Source organism: Hermetia illucens, chromosome 3 (genome assembly GCF_905115235.1).
Source record: "Hermetia illucens chromosome 3, iHerIll2.2.curated.20191125, whole genome shotgun sequence".
NCBI lineage: Eukaryota > Metazoa > Arthropoda > Insecta > Diptera > Stratiomyidae > Hermetia > Hermetia illucens.
The window spans coordinates 39,202,837-39,225,829 of record NC_051851.1 but is presented as its reverse complement, the minus strand read 5'-3'; positions in this window follow the sequence as shown (position 1 = coordinate 39,225,829).

Sequence of the window (22,993 nt, the reverse complement as noted above, 5' to 3'; positions counted from 1 at the left end):
CAGCCTATAGGGCGTGATTTTAGAAAGTTTGATAAAAATCCTACTATTATTAACATAATTGTAGCCGAAAGAAATTGTAGTTTTCCCGTCATTTTACTGGTACCTATCCTAGAAAGGCAATATAACGCTCCCGTAAATAACTATAAGATACTGGACAATCACTCTAGATCGTTACTCGAAAATTGGCTACCTTCAATCAAAAAACTTTCATACCTGAAGATGCGATATCCGATTTACTTACCAATAAATCACAAAACACCTTACATACAGTACATGTACAGTGACAGTGCTGGCAGACTAATGGATTCTGAGCTGAATGTTTGAATAAGTAACGGTTGAGTGGAGAAAAGTTTGTTTAATTATCTAGACCTCGCTAATAGAGTTGTTCTACACGTGTACCACCCGTGCTGTGTTTGCTGCACTTCCTCTTCTCCTTGTACATCCCTCAATCCTCCACAAATGAGTTTTGTTATTCCCTCTCCCGTTAATACCTTCAGCTCAGCATTGAATCTCCATCCCTGAATGACCTCGAAAAATATTCACATCCTTTTTTTGACTCGCTTCATCTAACAGCCATTAGTCGCAGTCCTGCTGTTGAAAGGAAAAACAATTTTCCTCAGAAAAACAATTGTTCGACTAAGCTGGAACATTGTTTTCTTTCTTGTTTAACATCGACTAAAGCTTTTTTCTCTTCGTCCTTTTCAATCAAGTATTTAACTTCCGATTAATGTCCGTTTTAAGTGATTAGTCGCGTTCCCTAATGGTTCTTGGAGCACTTGATAGCTTTTAGATTTCAACAGTTCTATCTAGAAACTCCTCATTTTACCTAGAGTGCGAGTTATATCGTAGATAGTGTGCTAGTTATTGGCGTTTAGAAAGATATTGCTTGTGGTGTTTATCAATGGAAACTACTTCTATTTGCACTCGACCAAGCAGACATTCATTCGCAGCAGCGTATGTACAGATGCATGTACACATATACAAGGGCGAAGTGTTATTGCTACTGCTTTTATTATTATTGGTTTGAGATCTAGATATTTATTGCTTTCTATTTGTTTTGGTTTTTCGATTTTCGATTATTCGAGGTGGTTGGTAATGGAGCGTTTATTACTCCATGGGCACTTTTCTAATTGCCTTTGATTGATAAGTCACGAATGCTTGCGCCGGTAACGTGTTTTCAGATAAAAATCGTAGTTCGGGGAAACTATTCGTATTAAGTGAAAATTGCCTCCAACTGTTTTAGTTGTTTTCATTTAGCGCGTATTTTATCTTCACATTCACTTGGTACTCGTCATTAAGCAATAGACCTAGCTTTGACTTGTTCAACCTCATTAGATATTCACTTGGCAAAAGTATCTATCTTATTTGACAACAACGATATGAGCAACTATTCGAAGCTACTCTAATTTCCATAATTCCCATGTCCGAAATTGCGTCCTCCTTATTGTATTAATATGCATTCATGGAAACACGGGTTACGGAAAGCATAGATTAGGTGGGAACAGACTCAAATCTTAATCAGGAACTGTACGTTTAACTGTATCAAATTGAACGAAGGGAACCATTAAACAAACGAGTTTCGGATAGGATTGAACGATACTAAGCCACAGGAATAAATGCTTCCTGAACAAGTATAGAATATCTATGCCCATCCTCTAACAGTTTCTACAGTACAAACTAAGTATCCTAGCAATCCTGTAACGAGAATTAATATATCCGACTTGTTGCTCATGAAAATAAAGGAAATAGTATGTATGGTCCGTCTCAAAATTTGGAATGAGTTATCTTATGGCGGTTTCACAGTTATTTCCACGACCGATAGGGTAAAGACGTGTGCAGCAGCAGGTGGAAATATCCTTAATGGCGTAAGGATGAGGTGCCACGGTTCATGCTAGCACATAAGTATTTTTCTACGAACAACTTTGTTGTTGTTCTGAAGCCAAGATGACTGAGACCATATATAAGAGATTAGAGTTTTGTGTGCTATTTATAGTCTAGCCTAAAGTTGATAGACATGGGGTAGCTTCCTCCAAACTACAATTTTTAGTTTTCAATATTTCGGGAGCGACTTACCTTCTTGTGTGTCTGTGTGGTGGGTGAGAAGCTACAATTTCTGAGCACTCAGGCCGTGTTGGCCCACTGTATTCGCCACGTATGTATCGCAGGATTTCCGTTAGTGAATGTGATGCTACCCGTCGAAACTGGAGAACATCGGCACCAAAGATCTGATGCCTGAGGCGTCCATAGGCGGAGCATTCACATAGGAAATGCTCCATGGATTCCACTTCCTCATTAAAGGAGGGACACGTATCATCTTAAGTAATTCTGAACATATGCCGAGTGAATTATGGCCTACAATGCCCACAATACTCCTGCAAGTCCTCCTGGTTTTTGACAGGATAAACTTTGCGATACGCATGTTCGGTTCTGTCAGGAAAAGTTTGGTGTGTCGAGCAGCGTTTAGGCTCTGCCCCCTGTTATTGTGGGAAACTTGTTCCCAGTTTTTGAAAACAGACTTAGTCAATGCTACTGATATTCTAATTGCTGGTTCCGGTCCCGGCATAGGAGAGATTGACCCCTTTTTCGCTAAAGCATCCGAGATTTCATTTCTTTCTACGCAACAGTGACCGGGTACCCAGAGTAGTTCCACCGTATTGAATCTTGAGGTTCAAACGGTTTCTGCATTCTTGAACGATCTTCGAGGTGATCAAAGGACTACTCAACGCCCTCAATACAGCTTGGCTGTCACTGCAGATTGCGATGTGCTTGCCCGTCAATCACTCAGTTTGCCGCCCTTAGGATCGTATAAACTTCGGCTTCAAAAACTGTTGCATATTTTCCCAAAGGAAAAGCCCACTTTTCGTTTTTATGCGAGAGGTAGACTCCGGTTCCAGAGCTCTGTTCTGTTTTTGAGCCATCAGTGTAGCAGACTTCCGTATATCCCGCCACGCATTCCTCTGGGACTTCTCAGTTCTGTCTACACTTCAGGGTAACTTCATATCTTCTACCAAACAGACGTATGGGGACACAAGAATCGGAAGGCATTGTAAGAACTGGATTCAGTACTTCCAGTAACGTTTCCAATGCTCTGTGCCCCCCACATCCGTTGCTTCCATATAGATTTAATCGAATTATTCCATGAGCTGCTCTCATTGCAGTGCTTTGAATAAATATATCCAGGGGATGCAAATTGAGTAGTGCATTCAGAGCTGCGCTGGATGTCGTGCTCATGGCACCAGTGATACCCAGACACACGGTTCTTTTCAGTGCGGCTAGTTTACGGTGAAAACCTTTTTGTCTCATCTTAACCCACCACACTATGGATGCATATATGAACATCGACCTTATGATGGCAAGGTATATCCACATTACCACATGAGGTCTAATTCCCATGGCGAGGCAAAAGTCCATCTACACAGCCCATAACTTGTGAGAGCTCATTTCAACTTTACCTTTAGATGTTTGTTCCAAAGAAGCTTTTTACCTAGAGTGACTCTCAGATATTGTACTTCTTCGGACAGTTCAAGGGTAGTACCCTTCATCTCAGAGAGGCAAAGTCCATCCAGTTTTCTCCTGTTTGTAAATAATACTATTGTGGTTTTATTCGGATTAACTGAAAGACCATGTCTGCGGCACCAACTGTCTATCAAATCAACGGCACGTTGTATATTCCTACACACCGTTCCAAGATCCCGATCAACAGCGAGCACAGCCACGTCATCAGCATAAGCTTGAGCGTGTATTGCCAATTTTGCAGTTCGCATAGTAGTGAGTCGATCAGCATACCCAACAGAACTGGCGAAAACACACCTCCTTGGGGGCAGCCCTTCGTTGCTTTGGCATCATTAACACTATGCTCTCTGGCGGCATCATAAAATTTTTGAAAAGGAGGACAGTCAAAAGCCTCTTCAATGTCCGCGAACACCCCCATCGCGTACTCACCATTCAAAGTTGCATCCTCTATCTTTGTAGCCAAAGAATGAAAAGCAGATTCACAGGACTTTCCACGCTGGTAAGCATGTTGGTTTTCAATAAGTGGGTGCGACCTAGGTGCGTTTCCACGAATGGGACGCTCCATCAGTCTCTACCCCCTTCATCAGCACATAGCTACTAAAAACAATTGTGATTATAGGGTTTATACCTATTCACTAATTACTTAAATTACTTTTAAAAATTTTTAAAAGTAATTTTGAGTAATTAGAAAAAGCACCGACGTCAAGATGGCAAGAGAAGCCGCAGAATTGGGTCTGCAAATCGAGCAACTAACCGCGAAACTATACCGGGCTTTTGAATACGAAATTATAAAGAGACGCCGCTTTCTAAATAAAAAATTCTCCACCCTAAAAAAAGAATCGAGTCCGCAGGTAAATAATAATAACGTCGCATATATTGATAATTATGTAATAAACAAAACGGATATTGAATTGACCGATAACCGCAAAAAATTTGTAAACGCGATTTAACAACAATACGCGAACTTCGTGATAACCTGCTATATTTTCTCAAGGCGGACAAGGGGAACAATGTCGCCGTTATGGATAAAGATAAGTATGACCAGGCTGTTTTTCGGAAACTGGAGAGTGGAAACGTCTTTGAATTGCGGAATAACCCGCCTTCCAAATCTATCAAAAGGGTCAATCGAGCGTTGAAGGAAGCTGGTGCGGTATTCCCGAACATTGGGCGACTTCAAATGGCTAATCCTGCGCTTCCAAAAATCAGATGGTACGATGGATCAGTGGTTGATTAATGATTGCCAGACCCTTGGAACGACGAATAGTAAGTATTCAATGGCTAACTCCCATGAACTAATACAGAAGCTACAAGGCATTGAGAGGATGGGTGAGGACGAGCATCACCTGGTCATGGATTTATTTGTAAATATTCTATAACGAATAGAGGAGCGAGTGTGTGAAATTTGATTTGATCTTTCGCAGATTGCCTATGGTTATTGGGTCGTTACATTCACAGTCCTTATTTTCCGTAGGGGTTAACTACCTGTTTGACATCTGCATATTGTTTGGTTTGCAAGGCATTGTTACTGTGAAGATGACTATTTCAACTGATTTCGATATCCTTATGATTTCTGCAAAACAAAGGCTTTATCCAATGTATTCAATATTTGTCTTCCGGAGGCGCGTATCTTTAAAAGACCCTGGTCGGTCAAAAGAACTGGGCTTCCCGCCAAATAATTGCGTCATTTGGATGATCAGCATCTCCCTAACAATGGACTGGCCGCATGGTCTGATACCAGGACACAACACAGTTTTAAGACGTTCTGTAAACCGCGTTTATTTTATGAGCGTCTCATACAGTATGTAGTGCAGCTTTATAAACTGGCGCTCCGCGAAGCAGTGTGGAATTCATCATTCTTATGATCAGAACTCTACGAATGAGTCGTTTTGCAACAGTGATCACTGCTACATATGTCAAAAAAGGAGTCTGCTACTATGGCCTCCTTTGCAACCGGGAAACAAAAGACATTATATTTACATACCCGACATTTCATATTAGTGAACCCGGCACAGAACCGCGGTGGAAATGCATTTTTATAATCCGTAATCACTGTCATGCCAAAGTTTCGTCTCTTCTAAATAGTTTTTAATTGATACTGCCTGGAAATAGGATGCATCGGGACTATGCTTTGGTTATCTGAGATTGTTTGTTATATCAACAAGAGGTTTTCCAACTGTATATAACGGCATCAGCTCCAGTGTCCCGATGACGGAGGAAAGATTCTATCTAAGAAGTATGCATATAACAAGTCGATAATTCATGGAGTAAGGGTTTATTGAGTATATCGTTGAGACCTGGTGCTTTGTTGTTTTCTATCTTATTAAAAATCCCTCTCAGTTACTCCCTCGTTACTGTAAGCTTTACTACCTCATTCAAAGATTCGTAGAAGTACTTGCAATCCTGCCTTCCTAGAGGAGTAACCTTCACATGAATAATCTTTTTTTTTTTTGTGCGTACACGGAGGTGGAAAATCTTAGAAAGACACGTCCGCCGCATCTCCGCGGAACTACAGCGGCCGCGTGTGGGATTCACACCCACTAAAAACCACCCCTGGTCTCTCCAGCCCCAGCCCCGCGGGACCACCATTGAGGTATTACTTCGCGGGGTAGGCTTGCTCTTAGGCACTCATCCTTCTCCTATTTGCAGCTTTCCTCCTTCTTTGTTCCTTCAGCAACTCCTCCTGCATTTGGATGATTGCGGAGCCAACCGCAAGCCACTTCTTCTCGGACTCCAGCATCTCAGTAACCAAGCTCTCCGGGGTCCCGCTCCTGCCCAGCACCTGGTTTAAGCTCCTTCTCTCCATCGCAAATCGTGGGCAGTGAAACATCACATGCTCTGGATCCTCCGGTATGCCATCGCATCTGGGACAGTTCGGAGAATCATCCAACCCAAAGCGGTGCAGATACTGCCTGTAACAACCACCGTGCCCCGTGAGGAACTGGGTAATGTGGTAGTTGGTCTCCCCATGTTTTCGCTCAAGCCACACCCCAATGTTGGGAATGAATCTGTGCGTTCACCGACCTTTCGCAGACTCGTCCCATCTGCGTTACCAGAGATCAAGCGACTCTGACCTTGCCGCATTTCTACGCTGTGCATGCCCCTCCATATGTCTTGCATTGTACAGGACACTCATTTCTTTGGCCAGAATGTCAACCGGGATCATGCCTGCCACCACCAATACTGCCTCATCTGAGGTGGTTCTAAAAGCACTGCAAACCCTCAAAGCCATCCGCCGGTAAACCGAGTTCACCTGCTTCCGTCTCTGAGAGTTTGCAAGCGCCTCTGCCCACACAGGCGACGAGTAGAGCAGGATGGAGCGCACCACTCTGGCTAGCACCAACCTCCGGCAATGTTTCGGCCCACCAATATTTGGCAACATTTTTGCAAGTGCCGTGGTGGCACTGGCTGCCTTTTGGCATGCATACTCTAGGTGTTCCCTAAAACTCAATTTGGTGTCAATTATTACCCTCAGGTATTTGATAGCCGGCTTTGATACGACCGTATGTCCACCGACCTCCACTTTTACAGTGTTATTTTTCCTGCGTTTCGTTATTAAGACCGCTTCCGTTTTCGCATCCGCCAAGGTCAGCCCGGCCTTTTCTAGCCAGGACTTTACCGCTCTCACTGTTTCTGTTGCGTAAACCTCCACATCTTCTGGGTGGTTTGCTGCAACAACCACAGCTAGGTCATCAGCAAAGCCGACAATCGTAGTTCCCGCTGGGACGGGAAGAGCAAGCACCCCATTATACATGATATTCCACAACAGGGGACCAAGTACCGATCCCTGTGGTACCCCGGCTGTGACAATGTACTCTTTGGGGCCCTCATCCGTCCCGTACCAGAGAGTCCTCTCTGAGAGGTAGTTTTTCACCAAATTCGCTAAGTATCCGGAGACATCTATGTCAGCCAACGCCCGTTTAATTCTATTCCAGTTGGCCAGTTGAATGGGTTTTTGACATCCAACGCCACCACGGCACAGCAGCCGCCAGAAATCAGTGCACCTTTTGCCAGGTTTACCACCATGTCAATTGCGTCCACCGTAGAGTGGGCGCGTGGGAAACCAAACTGGCGTTCCGACAAACCATTGCTGGCTTCGACGATGGGCAGGAGTCTGTTGTAGATGACTCTCTCCATCATCTTCCCCATTGTATCCAACAGGCAGATAGGACAATAAGACGCTGGGTTTCCAGGTGGCTTGCCAGGCTTCGGAAGCAACACCAACTTTTGCTTTTTCCACTGGGCAGGGAATATTTCTTCTTTTAGGCACGCCTCGAAGGTGTTGGCGAAAAGTTCGGGCCTAGTCTTCACTGCCAGTTTCAAAATTTCCCGCAGCTCCTCCACCGTTACGGGCGGTATTATGCCGTCATTTAGCTGGACGAAAATTTGCCTTCCCCTATTTTCGTGGTGAGGGAACAGAGTGGTAACAATGTGTTTCAGGAGGCGGGGGCAGGTCACCTGGGGTGATTTCCGCAGCCTTTTCATCATCACTCTGTAAGCCTCGCCCCAAGGGTTTATGCCGGCATGGTCGCACAGCTGTTTGAAGCAGTTCTTTTTGCTCCTCCGAATGGCTTCCTTTAGGCGGCCACGCAATTGCTTGTGTGCCTCCTCTCGACCGTCGCCACCGGGTTTTCTCCTGAGCCACAGGCAAAGCCTCCTTGCCCGAAAACATGCGGCTCGCAAACTTGCGATTTCGTTGTTCCACCTGTAGTTGGGTTGCCTACTGGGGAGCAATCGCCTTCTGGGCATAGTAGCATCGCATGCTTCTGTCACCCATCGAGTGATCTGGGTGGCTTTCTCTCCAGCCGTACCATTCAGGGATATGCCGAATTTGAGCACCGCGGAAAACGTATCCCCCTCGAAAGCTTTCACTGTCCAGCCAAGCATACCACTCGACATTCTGCGAAAACTCTTTTTCGAGCTCGATCCGCCCTTGATCTCTATGCAGATTGCCTGGTGGTCGCTGTGAGTATAGTCCTCACTGACATGCCAAGCGATCCTACTGGCTAAAGTGGCACTCACGTATGTCAGGTCCACTATAGACCCCAGGCCCTTTCCCCGGAAAGTGTACGAAGACCCAACATTCGCCAGTACCACGTCCAGCTCCGCGAATGCTTCGAGGAGAACACGTCCCCTGACATTAGTTATCCGGCTGCCCCATTCAAGAGCCCACGCATTGAAATCGCCTCCTATTATGATCGGCCAACGTCCTCTTGCATCCAAAACAAGAGCAGCAAGCATCCGCTCATACTCGACGAGTGTAGCGCTGGGTGGAGCATAGCAGCTGTAGATGTGGATGCCCTTCACCTTCGCTCTGATGAAGCCCTCCTCCGGGTGCTCCATTATTTCCTGGAAGGCTTGTTCTCCACAAGTCCACAGCGCTGTTTGGTCCGTTTGGTCTTTGACCCAAACGCTACCACCGCGGTTTCGTTATGGTTCACTTAGTATGGCCACATCGATGTTTTTCTCGCGGATGGTTTGCGCGAGTAGATCTTGCACTGCCTCGCAGTGGTTGAGGTTGATTTGTATCAACCTCATCTGCGATTTGTGCTAAGGGCTCTCCTGTATTCCGGGCACCTGCTGCTGCCCGCAATGTGCCGATGGTCCACACCCTCCTTTCCTTTGCACAGTATACAATTTGGGTCAGCTCCGCAGTCCTTGCTGATATGGCCTTCCACTCCGCATCTCCTGCATTGCTTTGACTTTTCATTTGGGTTAGTGCATGACTTCGCAATGTGACCAAAGCCAAGGCATCTAAAGCACCGTTTTAACGCCACCTGTTCCCTAAGGCGACACATAACGCAGCCTATTCTCACTCTCCCTGCTGCTAACAGTTTGAGTGCGTTCTCCACTGGTAGGCTGATGATGGCGGTTTGTGTTCCCCCATAGGCTTTCCTTAGCGTTTTCACCACTGACTCTTGTAGTCCGGGAAGATCGAACTGTTTCTCCAACGCTTCGCGAACCTCCTCCTTCGTCGTGATTTCATCTATATCTTTGCAGATTATAGTGATCTCCGGCCTGCTAGCTCTTATGTCGACTTCCTGCCCTAAAGTCTTCCCAATTTGGCTTAAGAATTTGTCCGCGGTTACATCCTTGGATTTCTTAAGTTCCAAGATAAGATCTCCCTTCTGCGACCGTCTAATGCGGCTGACGTTGTCTCCCAAATTGGTGAGTTTGGGGTCTGCCTTCACTTTCCTGAGAATGTCAGCGTATGACCCTTCGCCCCGTTTGGAAATGAAAATCACCTTCGGTCTAATCTTCCTCCGATAATTTCTTTTCCGCGGTTCTACCTTCCTCCAAGCTTCCACATCCGCCTTTGAAGGTTCGATCCCTTTTCCCGAGGTAGCCACTGCAGTATTTTCACTGGCAGCTTCAGACGTACTTTTCATGAACTCCGCCTTTTTGGGAGTTGAGTCCTTTTTTCTTTTCGGGGTTTGCTGGCCTGTTGAGTTATTCAGCTTCTCACGCAGCCTCTTCCCCGGTTTCTCCTCTTTTGTGCTTTGAACCGGCGTTACTTGAGTTGCCTGGTTCACTTTTCCAATCGGCGACTTCCCTACTCGTTCATCCTGGGCTTTGCCGTACGTCAAACGGATGTCTCTTATCATGGCCCTTATATTTTGGTGAATGTTCTTGCGCTCCTTTATAAACTCACACAGCTCCATGATCTTTTTACCGAGGGCAGTAAAGGCAGCTCCAGACTGATCATTGCCCAAAACATCGCTCGGGTGAATCGGCGTCAGTGATTCTTCCTCATCGAAGACTCCCGCTATACGCTTCCCACTGGGGGTAGCGATCGTGGGGGCTTGTGCCCGTGTGGGAGGGGATCTGCGAAAAATCGAGCTCCTTCTGAACGGATCCATCACTGGAGCCAGTTCAAGTTCCTCCCGTACGCTTGTAACATTAGATGCCACAGTAGCCAAGGTTCCCACTACTGAGGCACTGCGGTCGTTGGATATCGACGGCCGGGAGCCCGCTTGCTCACTCCCAAAAACCGTCGGTACTGGGTTTCCGAAGCCCTGCACCGTAACTTCATTCTTCTTCTGCCCCTCCATGTTTGGTTTTATTTCTGGGTATCCTTCCCATAGCCAATTTTTATCCACGGGTGGGCGTTTACTTCCCACCTACCCGGCCTGCGCATAAACATGCCCGTACACGCACATCTCCGGATGCGTGCATGTGGATGGCCATGACACGTTCGCCGAGCCCTTATCCGCACGAAGGGACGCGCCTGATGGGAGATTTGGCAACTCCACCCAGGCACATGAATAATCTGCAAAAGTGGATCAAAACATATAATTGCGGCGGATACCTGGTTCTGAATCTTGCTATTACGTTTCTCTGCAAGACCTCTCCTGTTTAGGTACCGTTTTGGTACATTTACTTGCAGGTGCACTCATTCACGTCCTGACCAATCTTCCCTACTACTTTTTGGTCCCCTAATTTATCACCGTGACACGGCGACTAAAGGTGGAAAAACCTCTATTCCAAGGGAGGTTGGATTTTACTTTGGAGAATTTGCATTGTCTTCACATTGATAAACCTCACGTCATCGCGATATATCCTTCTGTCTGCTTGCTTTTGAAGAGGATGCACTATGTTTGTTTGGCTCTACCAGAAAAGATTTGGTGTGTTGAGCAGTAGCTCTGCCGCTTCTCCGTTTTTGATAGCATCATTTACCATTTGCTTTCCAATTGTTGGCCTTGTCTCCGGCCTGGGAGAAATTGAATCCTGTGACTTGGCTCCTCGGTTGAACTTGACTCAAATGGTCGGTATTAAAAATGGAGCTAAAAAAGGTGGCCACGGCCCATGACAAGGCAGGAGAGACATCAGTTGAGGATTTTCAATCCCCGCTGAAGGGTAGGTATAGCCATATTATATTTTATTTTCCATTTTAAGTTTCGGGTCCGTTGGGTTTCAACTTCGTGTGTTATCCCGCTCTGTATTTCAGGTTCGGGTGCGGTCCCAATGCATCGGGCCTAGGACGCACGAAATTTAGTAAATGAAACGACGAGCCGAAGTGTCCAGAAAGACTCTTACTTTCCCGACCTTGTCTTGCACAGAGTCGGGTAAGCGTGTGTTGGCGTGTTAGTTGGACCGTTGAAGAGTTACTTCCCTTAGAGCAAAGAACATCCAGTTTTCTAACACTAATGTCCTATCTCGCTCAAACGATCTTTCCAGGAATTTTAGCGAGAAGCAGGCACGTTACCCCGAACAATATTTAACAATAAGATATTCCTAGAGTTCTCGATAGGTGCCCTAGACACTTATTTAGCATCATATAACTGCTATTTATTGCAAGTACTTCGAAGTTTTCAAAAGATAGTTAATCAATTTGTACAATTGTAGTTTGGAGTAAGCCTGAGGTTCGTGAAAATATCATCCGGGTTTTTTAAGAGAGTCCATGTATCTCGCTTAATGATTCTAGCTCGCGATGTTAAGTGCTTATATAATTCGCAGGACACAACATGACTACGAATTATGGTGAGCGTAAATCTATCATACTATGGACCAAAGCTTGGCCAGCACTGAAAATATTTTTTTAAGAACTGTAGGCATCAAGTGGATGCGGACTTAGGATCCCTCAATTCTCAAACAATACTGAGATCGGAGGTTTATCATTAACCTGGTATGATAATATGATGGATCTTTTATCCAAGAAGGCCCTAGTTATCTTTACAAATCCAATATCGTAGATTTTCTTAAGCCGAACCCATGGTTTCTGTACCAGAAACAGCTGGGAGCGTCCCCAGAATCACGGTGTCTGGTTTGCATGAATCCGTTTTCTATTACCGGTATTAGATCAGTTGCGTCCACATTACTAGCTTCTCTTGGTTCCGTTTTTTCCACGGTACAGACATACAATATTTAGCATGAAGTCCCTGAATAGGGGTAACGCTAGCATCAATTTGCCATCGAGTTTACATATATGCCACTGGGTACAAAATATATTATTTTTATTATACATTTTTTATTATATGATAGGAACGAGTTTTTAATGGGAGTCTGAACATTAGGATATTTAGAGAAGGCTTTTTTCATTCGTAGCGGGTCGTGCAGGAGGGGAATGTGGAGATTTTAGTGTGTTTCTATCTATCTAACTGGGGTCAAGCAGTGCACTGCAGGATAGACTGATGCGGAACATAGCTCCCTGTGGCCAACCTATCTTTCTCTAAGGATGAGTTGTCTCTCCTCTGGGACGGTGTGTGCCTTTTCAGGGGCCAAGCCTCTTGTCTACCAAGACCGTTAGTGAGTGGTGATAGCCACACCCTGTACGAGGTGACCCTACTATTAACAAAACGCTACGGATCTAGACTGGGGAGTCGAAAAGCACCTCCTCCAATCCAGGGTGTCATGCGAACCGTGCCCATTGGATAGTTTGCAGTCGGGGGTAACTGACTGTATTCGAACGGAGCCTCACTGATACCTTTTTTTTTTTTTTTTTTTTTTTTTTTTGTGAGGAGGTGGAAATCTTCAAAAGACACTGGTCTGGACACACCAGCGTGTGGGATTTTTACCCACTAAAACCACCCCCGACTCCCTCCCTGCCCCGCGGAACCACCATAAGGTATTACATCACGGGGCGGAGTCAGCTCACTCTAGCTTAATCCCATTTCTTCTATACGCGGCGCACGTGACCGCGTTTTTCTCCTTTCCTCTGTCTTTCGCAATTTATCTTGAATTGATGCGATCATGGAGTTGACCGCATCCCAATTCTCTTGTTGTGCTAGCATTTTCGGCACCAGATTTTCTGGTACCAGCACCTCTCCTAGAGTCTCCTCTAGGTTCCTCCTTTCTTCCACAAATCTTGGACAGTGGAAGAATACATGCTCTGGGTCCTCTGGGACTCCATCGCAATTTGGACAGTCGGGTGAGGTCTCCAATTTAAACCTGTGAAGGTATTGGAGATATCCTCCATGTCCCGTGAGAAACTGGGTGAGATTATAATTAACCTCACCGTGTCGTCTCTCCAACCATTCCTTGATGGCAGGAATGAGCCTGTGAGTCCACCGACCCTTTCCCGAGCATTCCCACCGCTCTTGCCATCTATTTATGGATCTCTCCCTCTCAGCCTTCTTCGTCTGCAATAAGGGAGAGATTGGCTTCGCATGGTATATATTCGCCATCTCATCTGCCAAGATTTCAATTGGCATCATTCCAGAGATGACGAATGCTGCATCATCTGAGACAGTCCTGAAGGCAGAGCATACCCTCAGAGCTGTCCTCCTGTAGACTGCATTCAGTTTGCTAGTGTTAACTGACATCCGCAACGCCTCGCTCCAAACTGGGGTCGCATAGAGCATGATTGAGGTCACCACCCTGGCTATAAGCAACCTAGAGGTATGCCGTGGCCCTCCCACGTTCGGCATCATCCTGGCCAGGGCCATACTGGCAGAGGATGATTTATCACAAACATACTGTACGTGTTGCTTATAGCTGAGCTTCCTGTCTATCACCACCCCCAAGTATTTGATGGCCGGCTTGGAAGTGATGATATGATTCCCGACTCTAACACAGGCGTAATTTCTCTTCCGGCGCTTCGTAATGAGGACCGCTTCTGTTTTTTCCTCCGCAAGCGTCAGACCAGAGCTCTCTAACCAGCATTTGACAGCACTGATTGCCTCGCTTGAGTATAACTCAGCATCTTCGAGATGCTTTGCGACAACAACCAGTGCAATGTCGTCAGCGTAACCCACCACTGTGGCTTCCTCCGGAAGGGGAAGATTAAGTACATCGTTGTACATGATGTTCCACAGTAGTGGGCCCAATACGGAGCCCTGCGGGACACCCGCGGAGACGACGTACTCCTGCGGTCCGTCATCAGTGTCGTACCAGAGCCTCCTTTCAGTTAAATAACTATCGACAATTGCGGCGAGGTAGGCGGGAATACCAACCTTCGCTAGGGATTTCCGGATTAGATTCCAATTGGCCGAATTGAATGCATTTTTCACGTCCAGGGTTACTACCACGCAATATTTGCTGGTACTACCCTTTCCGTGGATTGCATCTTCGGCCAAGCCAGTAACCAATTTGATGGCATCAATGGTTGATCTGGCTTTACGGAATCCATACTGCCGATCTGAAAGGCCGCCTTGGCTCTCAACTACTGGGAGTAATCTATTATAGATTACCCGCTCTAGCATTTTCCCCACCGTGTCCAAAAGACATATGGGTCGGTATGAGGATGGTTCACCTGGTGGTTTACCAGGCTTAGGCAGAAGCACCAACTTCTGCCGCTTCCATACCGCTGGAAATATTCCCTCGGACATGCACGCTTCGAACAACTCAGCAAACATGTCCGGCCTGGATTTCACGGCAAGCTTAAGGGCCTTATTTGGTACTCCGTCCAGACCCGGTGCTTTATTGTCTCCTATTCTGCCGCAGATCTCCAAGAGCTCGTCTCTGGTGACTGGCGGGATTGCCGTCACATTCAGAGGTGGTTGGAATGTGTCGGTGTTCTCCTCTTGCTGGGGGAATAACCCCTGGATGATTTTCAACAAGATGGCGGGGCACGTGATCTGCGGAGACGAACGGCCTCTAAATCGTCCCATCACGATTCCATAAGCTCTCCCCCACGGATTTACGTTCGCTTCTGAGCAGAGCTCCCTAAAGCATTTCCTCTTGCTTCGCTGGATGGCGAGCTTGAGGGTTTTGCGGGCTGCCTTGTAGGCGCACTCTTTCTGCCCTTGATCGACTCTACCTACCGCCCTCTGAGCCGCTCTTCTCGCTCGGTGGCAGGCTGATCGAAGGCCGGTCAGTTCATCATTCCACCAGTAGTTTGGTCTTCTACGGGGGAATGCGCACCTCCTAGGCATGGACGCGTCACATGCTTTGGCGATGCATTGAGCCAGATGGACAGCTCTTTCCGTAGAGGCGCCTGCTATATCAGGTTGATCCAACCACACCTCTAAGAAGCTCTGCTCATCCAAAGATTTTGCAGACCAGCCTGAAATCTTTTTCGGTTTCGGGCATGATAGCTCTTTGCCCTGAGGTTCGACACATGTCTCAAAGAAAACTGCCTGGTGATCGCTGTGGGTGTAGCGTTCGCTGACGCACCAGGACATACCACGCGCCAGCGAAGGGGTGACAAAGGTCAGGTCTACAACCGAGCCTGATCCCCCTTTCTGGAAGGTGTTTACAGCACCTTCGTTAGCCAAAACTATGTCCATCTGCGCAAAAGCTTCTAATAAACTGCGGCCCCTAGCATTTGATTCCCTACTACCCCACTCTAGGGCCCAAGCATTGAAATCACCAGCAATCACCTTTGGACTTCGTCCCTTAGCGTCGAGAACAAGATCATCAAGCATTTGCTCGAATTCAGACAGTGTCAAACTTGGCGGGGCGTAGCAGCTGTATACATATACACCACTTATTTTCGCCCACACGAAGCCACTGCCTGCCTGACTTGCAGTACATTGTATGGCCTGTCGACCGCAAGCCCATATCGCCGCTCCACCAGTCGAATCTTTGACCCATATGCCACCGTGACGGTGTCTATACGGTTCGCTTATGATGGCGATTTCCATCTCAGATTCGAACGTGGCCTGCTCAAGTAAATCCTGAGCGACCCTGCAATGATTCAGGTTTATTTGAATAAACCTCATTTTCTCATTGCAGTGAGCGCCTTCCTAAATTCTGGACATTTACCACTCCCGGCAATATGCCGGTTATCCTGTCCCTGTTTTACTTCGCACAATAGGCACTTGGGGTCCCTATTGCACTCTCTGGCAATATGGCCTTTCTCCCCACACCTTCTGCATCGATCGGATCGATCAATGCTGCTGGTGCATGCCTTCGCGAAGTGTCCAAACATGAGGCATTTAAAGCACCTCTTCAGTGAAATTTGTTCCCTTAAACGGCAGACAACCCATCCAATCCGAACCCTTCCGGCCATGATACCTGGTCGCCTCAGTGAGTAAGTTAGATCTTACCGTGCTACGGGGGGCTATGGCACGGCGGACCTCTTAACCCCCATACTCGTGGGAATCAAATGAGTACAAAATTAGAAAAGAAAACAAAAACCAAAAAAGCGGGGCGGGGAAAAGAAAACAAAAACCAAAAAAGCGGGGCCCCGTACCGCACCAAAACTGGTTAATCAGGCGGAGGCACGTCTCCGAATTACTGACAGCCAGGTGACTACACCCAAGAAGGGAGAAGTTGGGACGTCAAGCAGTGGATCCAAGGTGATCATTGGTATACTGCGTGGACTACAGCCAACGAACACCACTGCTCAAAGAGCAGGGACCAGCAAAAGCACGTCTGAGATAAATATAATAGACGTCAGGAAGGAGACAGGTCTCAGTGGCGCCGGGGTTAAATGGTACCTGCGCTATCTGAAGGAAGGCCTGAAACCGGAAGAGGCCCTTAAGAAGGCTCAGGACAGACCTAAGCCATCTCTACCGGAGCCGAGAAAGCGGGGAGCAGCAGAGATCAGCCCGCATGAAGGGAATGCTCCCAAAAAACCCAGACCTGAACCCACGGGAGGAGAAAATCCGGGCAGGTCAGGAGTGAAGGCAGGACCCAGGAAGCCCGGCATTAGCTATGCTAGTGCGGTCAAGGGCATTCGACTGGCCATACTGCCAAAAAGGTTTCCCGAGCAAATACTCACTCGGGAGGAACAGGAAATCATTGAGGAACTTGTCGTCAAGCAGATGATCAAGGGTTGGACGTCGAAACTGGTGTTCACCGGGATACGCTTTCGACCAGGCCTTATACTGGTGGACTGCGCGACGGAAGGTACCGCAGAATGGGTTAGAACCATAATTCCTAGATTGCCAGGCTGGGAAGGGGTGGAACTGTCAACATGTGCTGGAGATGATATACCAGGAGCCCACATGATGACAGTTTTTCTCCCAAAGGCCGCGGCAATAGTAACAGAAGACCTTATGAGACTCTTAATTGCTCAGAACGAAGATCTCCATACTCGACTATGGAGAGTCTTCAGAAGCAAGGTGGAGGGAAAGGGTAAACTCCTCACGATCGGGGTAGATGACCGATCCCTAGAGGCAATTAAACGTCGGAGTTGTCATATCAACTACCGATTTGGCAACATACCCGTGCATGTCCACAAGGAAAAGCCAAGGAAAGAGACCTCGGAGGAGGCATCGGGTGGAAAACTTACCGAGGTCCCTGAAGAAGTCGTGGAAGCCATAGAGGCGGAAAGAACGGGATCAACCAGGGAAATAGACCTGCTGCCCAGTGAAGAGCAGAAGCTGGACGACCTAGACCAGGACTCCTAGGGCTCGGGGTGGACAGCGACGCGCAGGAAAGTGCCATGTCGGAGGAGGAGGGTGACACTCCGACAGTGGAGAAGAGCTCCAAACAATAACGGAGCCAATGGCCAGCACTAGGATAGCCCAGATAAACCTCCACCATGCGAGAGCTGCATCTGCAGTGATTGCAAGGGCGAATTCCAAGGAGAACATTGGAATAGTGCTGGCTCAGGAGCCCTGGGTGTATCGGGGGCAGATTCGCGGTCTGCAAGGAGGAGACATGCAGGTAATTTGGGACTCCTCTTGTGAAAAACCAAGAGCTTGCATAATTCTCAAACGTAATTTAAAATACATATGTCTTTCAGAGTTCTTAACCGGGGACCTTGTGGCTATCCAAGTCTCATTGGAAGCCGGGAGGAGCACTCGAGAGGTAGTTCTAGCATCGGGATACTTCCCAGGAGACGAGAGCTGGGCTCCACCGGAACAAGTCGCAAAGCTGACGGAGTATTGCGAGGAGAGGGCGTTACCACTTCTTCTCGGCTGCGATGCCAACGCCCACCACGAAGTGTGGGGAAGCAGCGACACTAATCGTAGAGGTGAGTACCTTCTCGAATTTATTCTTAGTAATAAGTTAGAAATATACAACGTAGGGAACACTCCAACATTTGTGACCAGCACCAGACAAGAGGTACTAGATATAACTCTAGGAAATACCCTAATGAACGGGATGGTCACGAATTGGAGGGTGTCGGATGAACCCTCAATGTCTGATCACAGGATAATCAGATTCGGCATTGAGGGTAACTCCGAAATAAAAAGAATAATAAGGAATCCCAAGAGAACGGATTGGGAATCCTACACAATGCACCTGAGCAACAACATTGCCCACCTTCAAGGGGGCGGTGACATCAGGAGCGAATTGGAATTAGAAACGGTGGTGGAAGACCTCAACACAATCGTCATTGACGCATATGAGGCCAGCTGTCCGGCCAAGACAGTCAAGTCATCAAGAGATGTACCATGGTGGAACAGGAAATTAGCCAGAATGAGAACGGAGGTACGAAAACTCTTTAACCGGGCAAAACGAACCGGGGACTGGCGGGCAACGCCATCAGGGAAGCGAAACGGAACAGCTTTAGGGAATTCTGTGAAGGGATTGAACAGATCACAGAAGCAACCAGGCTGTACAAGGCTGTAGCCAAAGTCGGGGGAATATCCTCTGTCTGCTTGAAAAAGGAAGATGGGACATTCATCGAGAATGAGGAAGACAGGGTACACCTGCTTCTCAGAAATCATTTCCCGGGGTCCTACCCCTCGGCGGCAGGCGACAATAATCTGCCTGACACCCCAACAACGAATAAAAGGGGAAGGAAAGAGAGCTGGAAACTAGCAAAAGAGGTATGCTCAGAAGCTAGGCTAAGATGGGCAGTGGGAACTTTTCAACCAATGAAATCTCCCGGAGCAGATGGCGTTTTCCCAGCACTTATCCAGAGAGGCCTTGGAATTATCTTAGAGTCTCTTCTGAGGGTGGTAAGGGGGAGCATAGCACTGGGTTACATACCAAGGGCATGGAGACGGGCAAAAGTGGTCTTTATTCCGAAGGCGGGTAAAAAGGATCCTTTTCACCCTAAATCTTTCAGACCAATCTGCCTAACATAGTTCGTACTCAAAACGGTGGAGAAGGTCATAGACAACTATATTAGAACTAACGTTCTAAAGCGTAATCCGCTACATCACTGTCAACACGCTTACCGGGCAGGAAGGTCAACTGAAACTGCTCTGTATCAGCTGACAGAGGTACTACGGGACGCCATAGAAACAAAAGAAATTGCACTGTGCGCGTTTTTGGATATCGAAGGAACATTCGACAACACATCGCACACAGAGATACAGGATGCCCTGAGCCGCAAAGGAGTGGGAAACACCCTGGCACTCTGGATGGGCAAAATGCTAGAAAGCAGACAAATAGAGGTACAAACAAGTACAAATTCTATTATCATGAACGCCACTCAAGACTGTCCACAGGGTGGAGTACTATCGCCGCTGATGTGGAGTATGGTAGTGGATGAACTCCTGGACGTGTTAACTAATACTGGAATACAAGTCCAGGGCTACGCGGACGACATTGTTCTAATCTGTAGGGACAAATATGAAGATACCCTATGTGATAGAATCCAAACTGGATTAAGGGTTACTACTGCCTGGTGCAGGAAGGTGGGACTGCGGATCAACCCAACCAAAACCACCATAGTACCATTCACTAGGAGGCGTAAGCTGGATCACCTGAAAGCCATAACATTACATGATATGGAGGTGAAACGAGAAACAGAGGTCAAATATCTGGGAATCACGCTAGACCAAAAATTACTCTGGAAGACACATGTCGGAAACACTTGTCGAAAAGCCACGAGGGCTCTGATGACTTGCAGATCCATAGCAGGAAAAAAATGGGGTTGTAGCCCGAAGATACTACTTTGGATATATACTGCAATAGTAAGACCAATGATTACCTATGGAGCGGTAATCTGGGCAGAAAGAACCCAACTCAGCACACAAGCCAGGGAATTACATAAGCTCCAAAGGCTGGCTTGCGTCTGTATCAGTGGGGCAATGAGGACATGCCCAACGGCATCCCTGGAGGTCCTTCTGGGATTAACCCCTCTCCATCTGCACATACAGATGCAGGCAAGGAGATCAACATTCAGGATGGCCGGTAGTATGAGTGAGGCGGGGAGCTGCCTAAATCGAAGGAAGATTGATATCCTTTCTAGGCGGTATCCCGAATTACTGATACCGAGGGACAACATGACAACGAGGTTTCACTTCGATAAGAAGTTTGAAACACGTTGGAGTAACAAGGCAAACTGGGAGAGCGTGGCTGCGACATACGGCTTAAACCAGCAACTGATTACTTGGTACACTGACGGATCCCTCACAGCAGAGGGAGCGGGTGCCGGTGTCATTGTTCCAAGGAAAATGTACTTTGAGCCAATGGGCAGGTACACTAGCATATTCCAGGCGGAAATTTACGCCATAGACAAATGTGCCTCCTTTAATCTGCAAAGGAACTACAGGGGGCAGAACATAGCTATTCTCACCGATAGCCAAGCAGCGATCAAGGCACTTAGGTCCAACCAGGTGAACTCTAAACTGGTATGGAAATGCCTTGAGAGACTGAATACACTCGGCCCGTCCAACAAGGTCTTTGGGTTTTAGGCCATGCTGGGTTGGAACGCAAAAAAGGCAGCGGACGCTAGCCAAGAAGGGAGCAGGGATGCCTTTACACGGGCCAGAACCCTTCTGTGGAATCGGAAACGGTTTCATGGCTATGAATCTAAGAAACGAAGAGAAACGGTTGAGGGAACTATATTGGGCGGGCCTACCAGGGATGGAGCAGTCCAGGGTGCTTATTGGGGGATACGAACCCATGCGCACAAAGGATTGCTTAAACCTCACCAAAAAGAACCTCTGAATCATAGTGGGAATTCTCACTGGTCATTGTCGGCTGAACTATCACCTAGGGAAGCTAGGGATATCTACGGACACTGCCTGCAGGTTCTGTGAGGAGGAGGACGAAACCTCATGCACGTCCTGGGACAGTGTCCGGCACTTGTGCAAAGTAGGTCGATACATCTGGGAGAACACTTAATACCAGATGCAAAGCTGAAACTTCTGGAAGTGGGGAACATACTAAAGTTCCTAACGGTTACAGGCCTGCTTGAGATACTATGATCAACAGGTACGCTATAACCAGTAAAAGGGGCACAATAGTTCTTCAAGGACGCGGTGCGACTTTCCCTTAACAGAATAATAATAATCTATCTAACTCCCTACACAAAGGGCATTCATATGCTAATTAGTCTTTTCTGTCTGGCAGCAGTTGGACGCAGACTGTGAATCCAGAAGCCATACCATTAGCTGGCTAATGACTAGCGTTGGCTGCGTATTACCTCATCAAAAAGAAGGCAGGCAGGCATAGAGACAGAAATGCCATAGCTGTCCTGTGTCTCTTGTGGTCCTCTGTTAACCTTTTTGGGAGATGCATACATTTCCGACCAAATTCATTGTGAGAATAATCTGTGTGAACTCAACAAAAAATTATATACATATATTTACTCGTATATATAACGGTGTTGCGGAAGTATCTATCCCTTTTAAAGCGCTTTTCACAGGGTACTTGTAACACCTAAACAAACTAACGCTTCTCCTCCACACTTTTTCGTAGCAGCAGCCGATAATGGGGATTTAGTCCTGATCAATAAGAGTAAGGCAATTTTCGCAGCCTTCGCAAAGAGGAAGCTAGATGCAATCCACGTAGATATGCTCGAAGTGAGCGTCAGAAGTTTTGAAATTACCTACTCTGCTCTGTTGTGGCGGTATACTTTTGAGAGGTGGCATGACACATACTACTTGGCTCAATACTAGACGTCATTGCGGAGACTCGACCAAAAGAACCCAAGCGCTACAGGCTTGGCTGCGGAATGTCCTGGCGGCGAAATAAAACCGGTGAATACTGCTGGATCATCCCAGTGAACTCAGTTGCCATCCAACTCGAGTCGTTGAAACTTGAGACGAGGTCTGGTGGTGAAATGCGACAGTTGTTCGTCTTTCGTCTGCGTCTCGCTGACAGTGCGTGGTCAGTGTGGTGCGCAAAGAAACTGCCTCCATGCGTATCTTACAACGTTTTGGTCGGCAGGTTTGTATTCGAGGCTTGTGGCAAATTGGTCGATAAAGTCGAGATGCCTGGCTTGGTGTGGTGAAGTCTTGTCAGAGCGCTGTGTCAGCGCGAAATAAGCAGGCGATGATCGGTGTATTCCTCTAGGATCCGTTGAAAGCACTTGCGTGGGATATCAGTGATCAGCCCACGACAGCTTCCTTGATAAGAAGAATACTGGCGCCCATGTGCTGTCTGCTCGCTGTTGGTCCAAGGCGGCACCGATAGCCATGTTGGAAGCTCGGTGCTTAAAGTTACCTTTTAGGTCGATGATAGGAAAACTGAAGTGGCAGCGGAAGTGATATCCTACTTGCAACGCTCAAACGCGAAGTCAACTTCGATTGTTCAGCTAATTTTGGACTCCCTGCTCGTATAGCCCTTGTGTTAGCCGTACCCGCTCAGCGGCGTGCGGTAATAATAACTAATGGCGCCGAAAAAGTGTCTTAACAGCAAGAAGTCTGTGGGCTTCTGGAAATCTGTGATTGCGTGAACTTTGGGCTCTAGTGGACGGAAGCCGTTCTTGCTGATGTGGTACCCAATGAATACAATCTCAGCCTGG